Here is an 8858-nt window from a genome sequence, read left to right as displayed (position 1 = left end):
TGGTGTACTGGTCTGAGGGTAATTGTAGGTTGTTGGCTTGTCAGAATAGGTGGGTCTTAAGGTTCCTTTTGAAGCTTTTCACGGTAGCTGAGAGTCTGATATGCTTAGGTAGAGCGTTCCAGAGTATGGGGGAGGGGCGGGAGAAATCTTGTATGCAATTGTGGGAAGAGGAGATAAGAGAGGAGTGGAGAAGGAGATCTTCTGAGGATCTGAGGTTGCATGCGGGTAGGTACCGGGAGACTAGGTCACATTTATGGAGGAGACAGGTTGTGGATGGTTTTGTATGTCATGGTTAGTGTTTTGAACTGGAGTCTTTGGGCAATGGGAAGCCAGTGAAGGGATTGACAGTGAGGAGGCCAAGGAATAGCGAGAGGAGAGGTGGATTAATTAGGCTGCAGCGTTTAGCATAGATTGGAGGGGTGCAAGAGTGTTAAGGTCCAGTCACACTAAACAACTTATTAGCGATCCCAACAACGATAGGGATCGCTGGTAAGTTGCTAGGAGGTTGCTGGTGAGATGTCACACTGCGACGCTCCAGCGATCCCACCAGAAACCTGACCTGGCAGGGATCGCTGGAGCTTCGCTACACGAGTTGCTGGTGAGCTCACCAGCAACCAGTGAACAGCCCCCAGCGCCGCGTGGAAGATGCTGCGCTTGGTAACTAAGGTAAATATCGGGTAACCAACCCGATATTTACCTTGGTTACCAGCGCACGCAGCTACACGTGCAGAGAGCAGGGAGCAGCGCACACTGAGCGCTGGCTCCCTGCTCTCCTAGTCACAGCACACATCGGGTTAATTACCCGATATGTGCTGCAGCTAAATGTGCACAGAGCAGGGAGCAGCGCACAATGTTTAGCGCTGGCTCGCTGCTCTCCTAGCTACAGCACACATCGGGTTAATTAACCCGATGTGTCCTGCAGCTACATGTGCACAGAGCAGGAGCCGGCACTGACAGTGAGAGCGGCGGAGGCTGGTAACCAAGGTAAATATCGGGTAACCAAGGACAGGGCTTCTTGGTTACCCGATGTTTACCGTGGTTACCAGTGTCCGCAGAAGCCGGCTCCTGCTGCCTGCACATTTAGTTGTTGCTGTCTCGCTGTCACACACAGCGATCTGTGCTTCCCAGCGGGACAGCAACAACTAAAAAATGGCCCAGGACATTCAGCAACAACCAACGACCTCACAGCAGGGGCCAGGTTGTTGCTGGATGTCACACACAGCGACATCACTAGCAACATCGCTGCTACGCCACAAAAGTTGTTCGTTAGCAGCGATGTTGCTAGCGATGTTGCTTAGTGTGACGGGGCCTTTAGAAGGGAGGCCAGATAGCAGAAGGTTGCAGTAGTCGAGACAGGAGATAATGACGGCATGCTCTAGTGTTTTTGCTGATTATTGTTTAAGAAATGTTCGAATCCGGGAGATATTTTTGAGTTGTAGTTGGCAGGAGGTGAAGAGGGCTTGGCTGTGTGGCTTGGAGGATAAAGCAGAATCGAGGGTTACTCCGAGGCAATGAGCGTGCTAGACTGGGGAGAGTGAGCAGTCATCAACTTTGATGGAGAGGCTTGCTGGGTGGCTTGAGAGAGGAGGAGGAAAGATGATAAATTCAGTTTTGTCCATCTTCAGCTTTAGCAATTGTGCAGAGAAGAAGAATGAAATAGCAGAGAGACATTGTGGGATTTCGGTTAGTAGGGAGGAGATGTCAGGTCCAGAGATGTAGATCTGCGTATCATCAGCAGAAGTGATACTGAAAGCCGTCAGACTTTATGAGCTGTCCCAAGCCAAAGGTATAAATGGAAAAGAGGAGGGAACCAAGAACAGAACCTTGGGGAACACCAACAGATAGAGGGCGAAATGAGGAAGTGGTGTGAGAGTAGGAGACACTGAAAGTTTGGTCTGTTAGGTATGAAGAGATCCAAGTTAGGGCCAAGTCAGTGATATCCAGAGATGAAGGAATCTGTAGTAGGAAGGAAAGGACCACTGTATCAAAGGCAGAGGACAGGTCCAAGAGGAGGATAGGGTAATGTCGCTTGGCTTTGGCAGATAGTAGGTCATTGGTGACTTTAGTTAGGGCAGTTTCAGTGGAGTGATACGGTCGGATGCCAGATTGTAACCTGTCAAAAAGGGAGCATGAGGAGAGGTGGGAGGACAGTTCAAGATAGACATGCTGTTCCAGTAATTTTGATGCATAGGGGGGCATTGATATGGGGTGATAGCTGGACACAGAGCCTGGGTCAAGGGAGGGCTTTTTAAGGATGTGTGTAATGGAGGCATGTTTAAAGCATGAAGGGAATACACAAGTTGTTAGTGATAGGTTGAAAAGATGGGTTAGGGTCAGGGTGAGGACTGCAGTGAGTTTGGAGATGAGGCTGGATGGGAGTGGATCAAGGACAGGTGGTGAGATGTGATCTTGAGAGTAGAGTGGAAAGATTATCGTCTGTCATGGTGGAAAAGCTGGATTTGGAAGAAGAGGGCTGAGTAGTTATGATGAGGGGCTGTGGGTATTGTGAGCCAAAGCTTGCTCTGATGTTATCAACCTTCTGCTTGAAGAAAGGCAAAGTCTTCAGCTGAGATGAGAGGAGAGGGAGGTGGTGCCGGGGGACGGAGGAAAGAATTGAAAGTGTTGAATAGCTGTTTAGGGTTGTGAGACAGGGAGGATATGATAGATGAGAAGTAGATTTGTTTTGCAGCAGTGAGTGTGGACTTGGAAACTGGTGAGGGAGTGTTTATATGCAATGAAGTGCTCTGTGGAATGAGACCTCTTCCATCTCTGCTCAGCAATTCTGGATGCCCATCTCAGTTCTTTGGTCTGGAGTCTGGCTCATGTGCCAAATTTATCTGTTGATTGTGTGTGTTTTGGTATGCGTGAGGAGAGTGGCCGATTCAAGAGCTGCAGAGATTGTGGTGTTATATAAGGTGGCAGCAGCATCTGCATCGTATAAGGAAGCTATGTCAGCAAGAGGGAAGAGGGACTCAGAGAGTGAATGTAAGTCAAGGTGTTTGAGATTTCTGCGAGGGTGTGAAAGTTTGTGGAGGGGGTTGTGTATTTGGAGAAGAGCGGGAAGAGAATGTGAGTAGGATGTGGTCAGACAGGGGGAGAGGTGAGTTTGAGAGGTTAGATAGGGAACAGAGGCGGGTGAAGATGAGGTTCAGCGTGTGGCCATCTTTATGAGTAGCTGCAGAGGTCCATTCGGTGAGGCCGAAGGAGGAAATAAGTGTTGAAATTTTAGAGACACATGAGTTGGGAAGTGTTAATGGAGATGTTGAAGTCACCCATGATGATAGTGGGGATGTCTGTGAAAAGGAAAGTGGTGGCTGGCCCTGGATGGTGGTAAATGACAGCCAGTTGGAGGTTGGAGGGGGAGTAGATGCAGAAGGAGTGCACCTCAAAAGAAGGGAGAGTAACGGAGGGTGGGATTGGAATTGGGGTAAAGGAGCATTTGTCGGACAGGAGCAAACCAACTCCTCCAACCGTGCTTGTTACTGGGGCGGGGTGTGTGAGAGAGATGGAACCTATCCTAAGAAAGTGCAGCAGGAGAGGCTGTGTCGGAGGGGGTAAGCCAGGATTCAGTGATGCCAAGGCAGAAAAGTTTGTTGGTGGTGAAGAGATCAAGGATGTATGAAAGTTTGTTTCATACAGAGCGAGCATTCCATAGGGCTGCTGTTAGAGGGACTGGGGGAGCAGGGGCAGGGTGAATGAATGTAAGTTTAGAAAGGTTGCAAAAGTTTGTGGTAGATCGTGGATGGGGGTTAGAAATGACAATGGGGATATGGTGAGGAGGGCTAAAATTAGGAGAGATATCACCAGAAGTGAGGAGACTTAGAGAAAGTGTGAGCAGGAGAGGCCATGAGGTAGCTATTTGGGTCTGGAGACAGGGTGTAATGTGGAGCAAAAAAACGAGGAGAAAGAGAGATAGGGAGGATGGAGAGAGAGATGACCAGTTCATTACTGGGTTTTGGCATCAGAGGGGGCAGTAGGAAGTATTATAGGGATAAAACTGAAGAGAAACACAAACATTGTTTTCAGTGACTACCTTCTGGTCCCTGTATATGGCTAGAATGGAACCTATCAAAAATGGACTCACTTTACCCCGAGTAGAGTGGTGATGGATTTTTCTACTGTACATTTATCCTGTGAATTGGCATTCATCATAAAAAAAAAACATTGTAAAGAAAAATGTTTTGGTATCGGCTATTTTATTGACCGCCTGTGAATGACAGCTTTGTGGAGAAACTGTGTTCCAGAGCTTTGAATAACGAGATGTCTTATTATATAGCATCAAGGTCGATTTATTGATTTTCTTTATTATGTGCTATAGTATGAGATATGTCTAGATATTTTACTGTACAGAAAGAAAACTATACTAAACAGTCATCCGACAGCCCATCTGATATGGTGGGGAGTATTATTCTGCAAAAGTATCAGCTGTGTAATGTCTTCATTTCCTACTTTGGGAATTATTCACATTGTAAGTTGTCTGTAACAATTAATTGTGTACTTACTTGGTCTGTGATTGGAAGACCATCTAACAAAGTTTGTTAAATGGAAGGCATCATCAGAACATGACACATTCTTTAAATCAGATTTTTGTGTTACATGTTTAAAAAACATAAAAATAATCCTCTACAGCATGAGCTTGAGATAGCCAAGATGACTGTCTTGGCTATCTCATGCATACATTTTATTTGAAACTACTTAGCATATGATTAGTTTTGCAGATTCTTGTCATGTCGCTATTGTTACTGTTTTGCTCTTGATGTTTGAGAAATCTTAGAATATAAGACCCTGTCTTGTTTTTGGGAAAACATAGTATCTTATTAATTCTAAAATTGGTTTGCATCTCTCACACGGAGTTTTGCTCGAACTTTACCAACTGTCATGGCGGCATCAGGCTTTGTTCACCATGCAGATTCTGACACTGGTTTCTCTGGTGTCTCTGATCAACACAGACAGACTCGGGTGTCGACCTGCTGTGTGCTCAATCATAGTCATGCTAGCAAGAGTTAACATCTGCTAAACTGCTTGTTAGGCTCTTTTGATCACATGTTCTGAGAAAGCCAATCACATCTGCTTCTATCATATTTAAGCTTAATCAAATCTTCTGCACATGCCAACTATAGGTTATACTGTGTTGGTCTGTGTGTTCTAGTGTCCAAGACTATCTGGAAAGTGTTGCTTTTAAGGTCCAGTCACACTAAGCAACTTACCAGCGATCCCAACAACGATAGGGATCGCTGGTAAGTTGCTAGGAGGTTGCTGGTGAGCTGTCACACTGCGACGCTCCAGCGATCCCACCAGCAACCTGACCTGGCAGGGATCGCTGGAGCGTGGCTACACGAGTTGCTGGTGAGCTCACCAGCAACCAGTGACCAGCCCCCAGTCTCCTAGTTACAGCACACATCAGGTTAATTAACCCGATGTGTGCTGCAGCTAAATGTGCACAGAGCAGGGAGCAGCGCACACTGCTTAGTGCTGGCTCCTTGCTCTCCTAGTTACAGCACACATCGGGTTAATTGCCTGATGTGTGCTGCAGCTATCTGTGCACAGAGCAGGAGCCGGCAGCACAGGCAGTGAGAGCGGAGGAGTCTGGTATCAAAGGTAAATATCGGGTAACCAAGGACAGGGCTTCTTGGTTACCCGATGTTTACATTAGTTACCAGCCTCAGCAGAAGCCGGCTCCTGCTCACTGCACATTAGTTGTTGCTGTCTCGCTGTCACACACAGCGATCTGTGCTTCACAGCAGGACAGCAACAACTAAAAAATGGCCCAGGACATTCAGCAACAACCAACGACCTCACAGCAGGGGCCAGGTTGCTGCTGGATGTCACACACAGCAACATCGCTAGCAACGTCACAAAAGTTGTTCGTTACCAGCGATGTTGCTAGCGATGTTGCTTAGTGTGACGGGGCCTTTAGCCTGGAGTGGTTATGGAGTTTAACCTTCATCTTGTATCCTCCCTGCTCTTCATTTGCTCCTTATCTTTTATTGTCTTATACCTCTGTGAGTGCATGCTGTGTGACATAGTTTTGATTTCCTCTGTGTACTTTTGTGGGTTTAATCTCACTGCTATCCTGTTCCCTCCTAGGGTAGGGGGAGGGTGTTTCAGATCAGGACTGCTCAGGAACAGAGCCAGGAAGGTTACTCAGGCATCCCCACATTTAGGAGTATCCCTGAGACTAAGGATTTCATAGGGCCCCCTAGCATGAGGGTCAGCTTAGGAGCCCCAGTTTCCTGTTATCCCCATAGCCATCATGACAGTATTACATTCTACTTTATGTTAGTGTTAAAATAAGGTCAATATGATGTGTTGCTGTAATAGATTGTGGACACCAGGTCACATCTGCTGAGCCCCCAAGGAGCGAAAACAGAAACCCAGTTTTGGAAACTACACCCCTTGAGGGAATTTGTTTTAGGGGTCGGATGCCCTTCTTGAACACAATATTGCTTCACTTCAAATAAATTGATAATATTGGGCCATGAAAATGAAATATGTTTTATGAAAATCTTGATTTATTCCCAAATTTCTCATTCTCACAAATCATAAAGGAGAAAATGGATTCTACCTTATGTTGTGCAATATCTCATTAGTGAACTGATATGGTCAGAAACTACTGTTTGGGTACAGTGCAGGGCTCAGAAGGATATGAGCAGCATTTGACTTTTGGAGCCTACAGTTTAACTGTCATTTTTATTTCATAAATCAATAGTGTACATGAAAATCAGAAACTTTGTTTCTTATCAGACAAATCTGCTTCTTTCTCTGCCAGAATTGATCAGTCATTATCAAAATTCTCAATTCTGAGGTAAAATCTGTATTCAGCGAAGACTTTCCCATTACTGAGAGAGGAGATGGCAAATGTTACTGATGAGATTCCTTGATGACGGGAGGAGGGAGGAGCTAGAGTCAGAAGGAGGGGATAGAGGCAGAGGGAGGGGATAGAGGCAGAGGGAGGAGCTAAAGGTAGAGGGAGAAGCTAAAGGCAGAGCTCCACCCCTCGTCCCTTTTCTATCTACATAGACTCTCGTCAGTAACAACTGCCATCTCCTATTTTAGTAAATAGGAAAATCTATCAATGTGTACTTCATTGTTTATTTTCATGTGTACTATTGATTTATGAAATAAAAATGGTTATGCTTTAATTTTTTCTAGAACAGATTGTGGAAGCCATGTCACATTGAGAGAGCCCCTGAAATGCCAAAACAGCAGATAGTCCTACAAGTGACCCCATTTCAGAAACTTTACACCTTTAGAAATTCATCCCGGGGTATAATGAGCATTTTAAACCCACGGTGATATATAGACTTTCATAGCATTGGCCTATGAAAATGAAAAACTTTTTTCCAACTAAAGTTTTGTTTCAGATCCACATTTTTAATACTCAAAAAGGCTGATAGGTGAAAAAGAGCCACATAATTTGTTACAACACTTCTCCAGAGTCCGGATGATGTTACCCCACATTTCACTGTAAACTACTTTTGCATCAGAATACAAAGCTGAGAAAAGACGCAGGGACTTATCACGGTGCAGAGTTTAATGGGATGGGTTATGGTTGTCGTGCCGCATTGGAAGAGTCTCTGAGGTAAAGTTGTAAAGTAAAGCAGAACTCTCCATAAGTTACAAACTCCATAGTTTTACAAAATAAATCTCTCAATGAATTGACCTAGTGGTGCAGTATCCCCCATTGATACCATATGTGCTTCACAGAATTTTTTACTATTGTGAGGATGAAAAAATAACTACTTTTTTTTACTACAAAAATGTTTTTAGCCCCATATTTTACATTTGTACAATCAAAAATAGATAAAAATGGCACCATAATTTGTTACATAATTTCTCCTGTACATTGCAGTTTCCCATATGTGGCTATACAGTAGTGTTTGACCATAGGGCAGGGATCAGGAGGAGGGAAGGAGCAATATTTGACTTTGGCACACAGATTTTCCTACAGCTACAATAGTTTGCAGACTCCATTTGCAGAGCTCATAAGTGCCAAAAAAGCATAAACCCCCTGAAGTGATCCCATCTTGGAAATTACAGTTCTCCGAGAAGTCATCAACAGGGGTAGTGACGATTTTGACTCAATGGGTGTTTTCTAGAAACTAGCAGTAATGGATGTTACCGGATAAAATTGCAAATATGCTATTGTAGTGCTTAATACATTGTGCCCAGTTTGCACTTCTGGAAACTCGCACTGTAAATTAAATGGTTTCTCCTTGCTACAGTAATGACAAACATGGACTCTAGTTTAGTCAGTTTGTGAGTCTCAGAAGGGAGGGGCGTATTTGGATTTGGGTGTGCAGATTTCACGTGATATCTTTCAGGGGAGCCAGAGTTTTTGCGCTACCAATAACGTGTAGACCCCCTATATTTCTGTTAGTAGATGACGGACAATAGTGAGGACTTGTGTTTCATTGGTTGAGTTTAGAGATGAGCGAACCTTTGGAGGTTCGGTTCGCAGGACAAATTTGTGACCCTGACTTGATCAGAACCTCAGTGGAAGTCAGTAATTAAGCAGTTAATGTCTCTGCTCACATGCAGCCAGCCATAAGCAGAACACTTCCAGGGGAGGGGGGACGGCATTTTTTTTACATTTTTTTGTTTTGTTTTGTGTGTGCACACTAAATCAGATCATGCTGATGTTACCACCAGTCTGAGCCGTTCAAACACTGTATGTGGCTTGCACAGGGCTGAGCATCAATCATAGCCCATGCACAGCACAGCTCGTTTGAGTGGTTTGCACGCGTAACTCACTCGAACTTCAAACCTGAGCTTTGTTTTTTTGGGGGGAATCTGTTTCTAAGCCCAAACTTCAAAGCTCCAGTTCGCTCATCTCTAGTTGAGTTGAAGCTTTTATT

This window comes from Anomaloglossus baeobatrachus, chromosome 4, assembly GCF_048569485.1.
Source record: "Anomaloglossus baeobatrachus isolate aAnoBae1 chromosome 4, aAnoBae1.hap1, whole genome shotgun sequence".
NCBI classification, from domain to species: Eukaryota; Metazoa; Chordata; class Amphibia; order Anura; family Aromobatidae; genus Anomaloglossus; species Anomaloglossus baeobatrachus.
Note: the sequence above shows the minus strand (reverse complement) of the source record.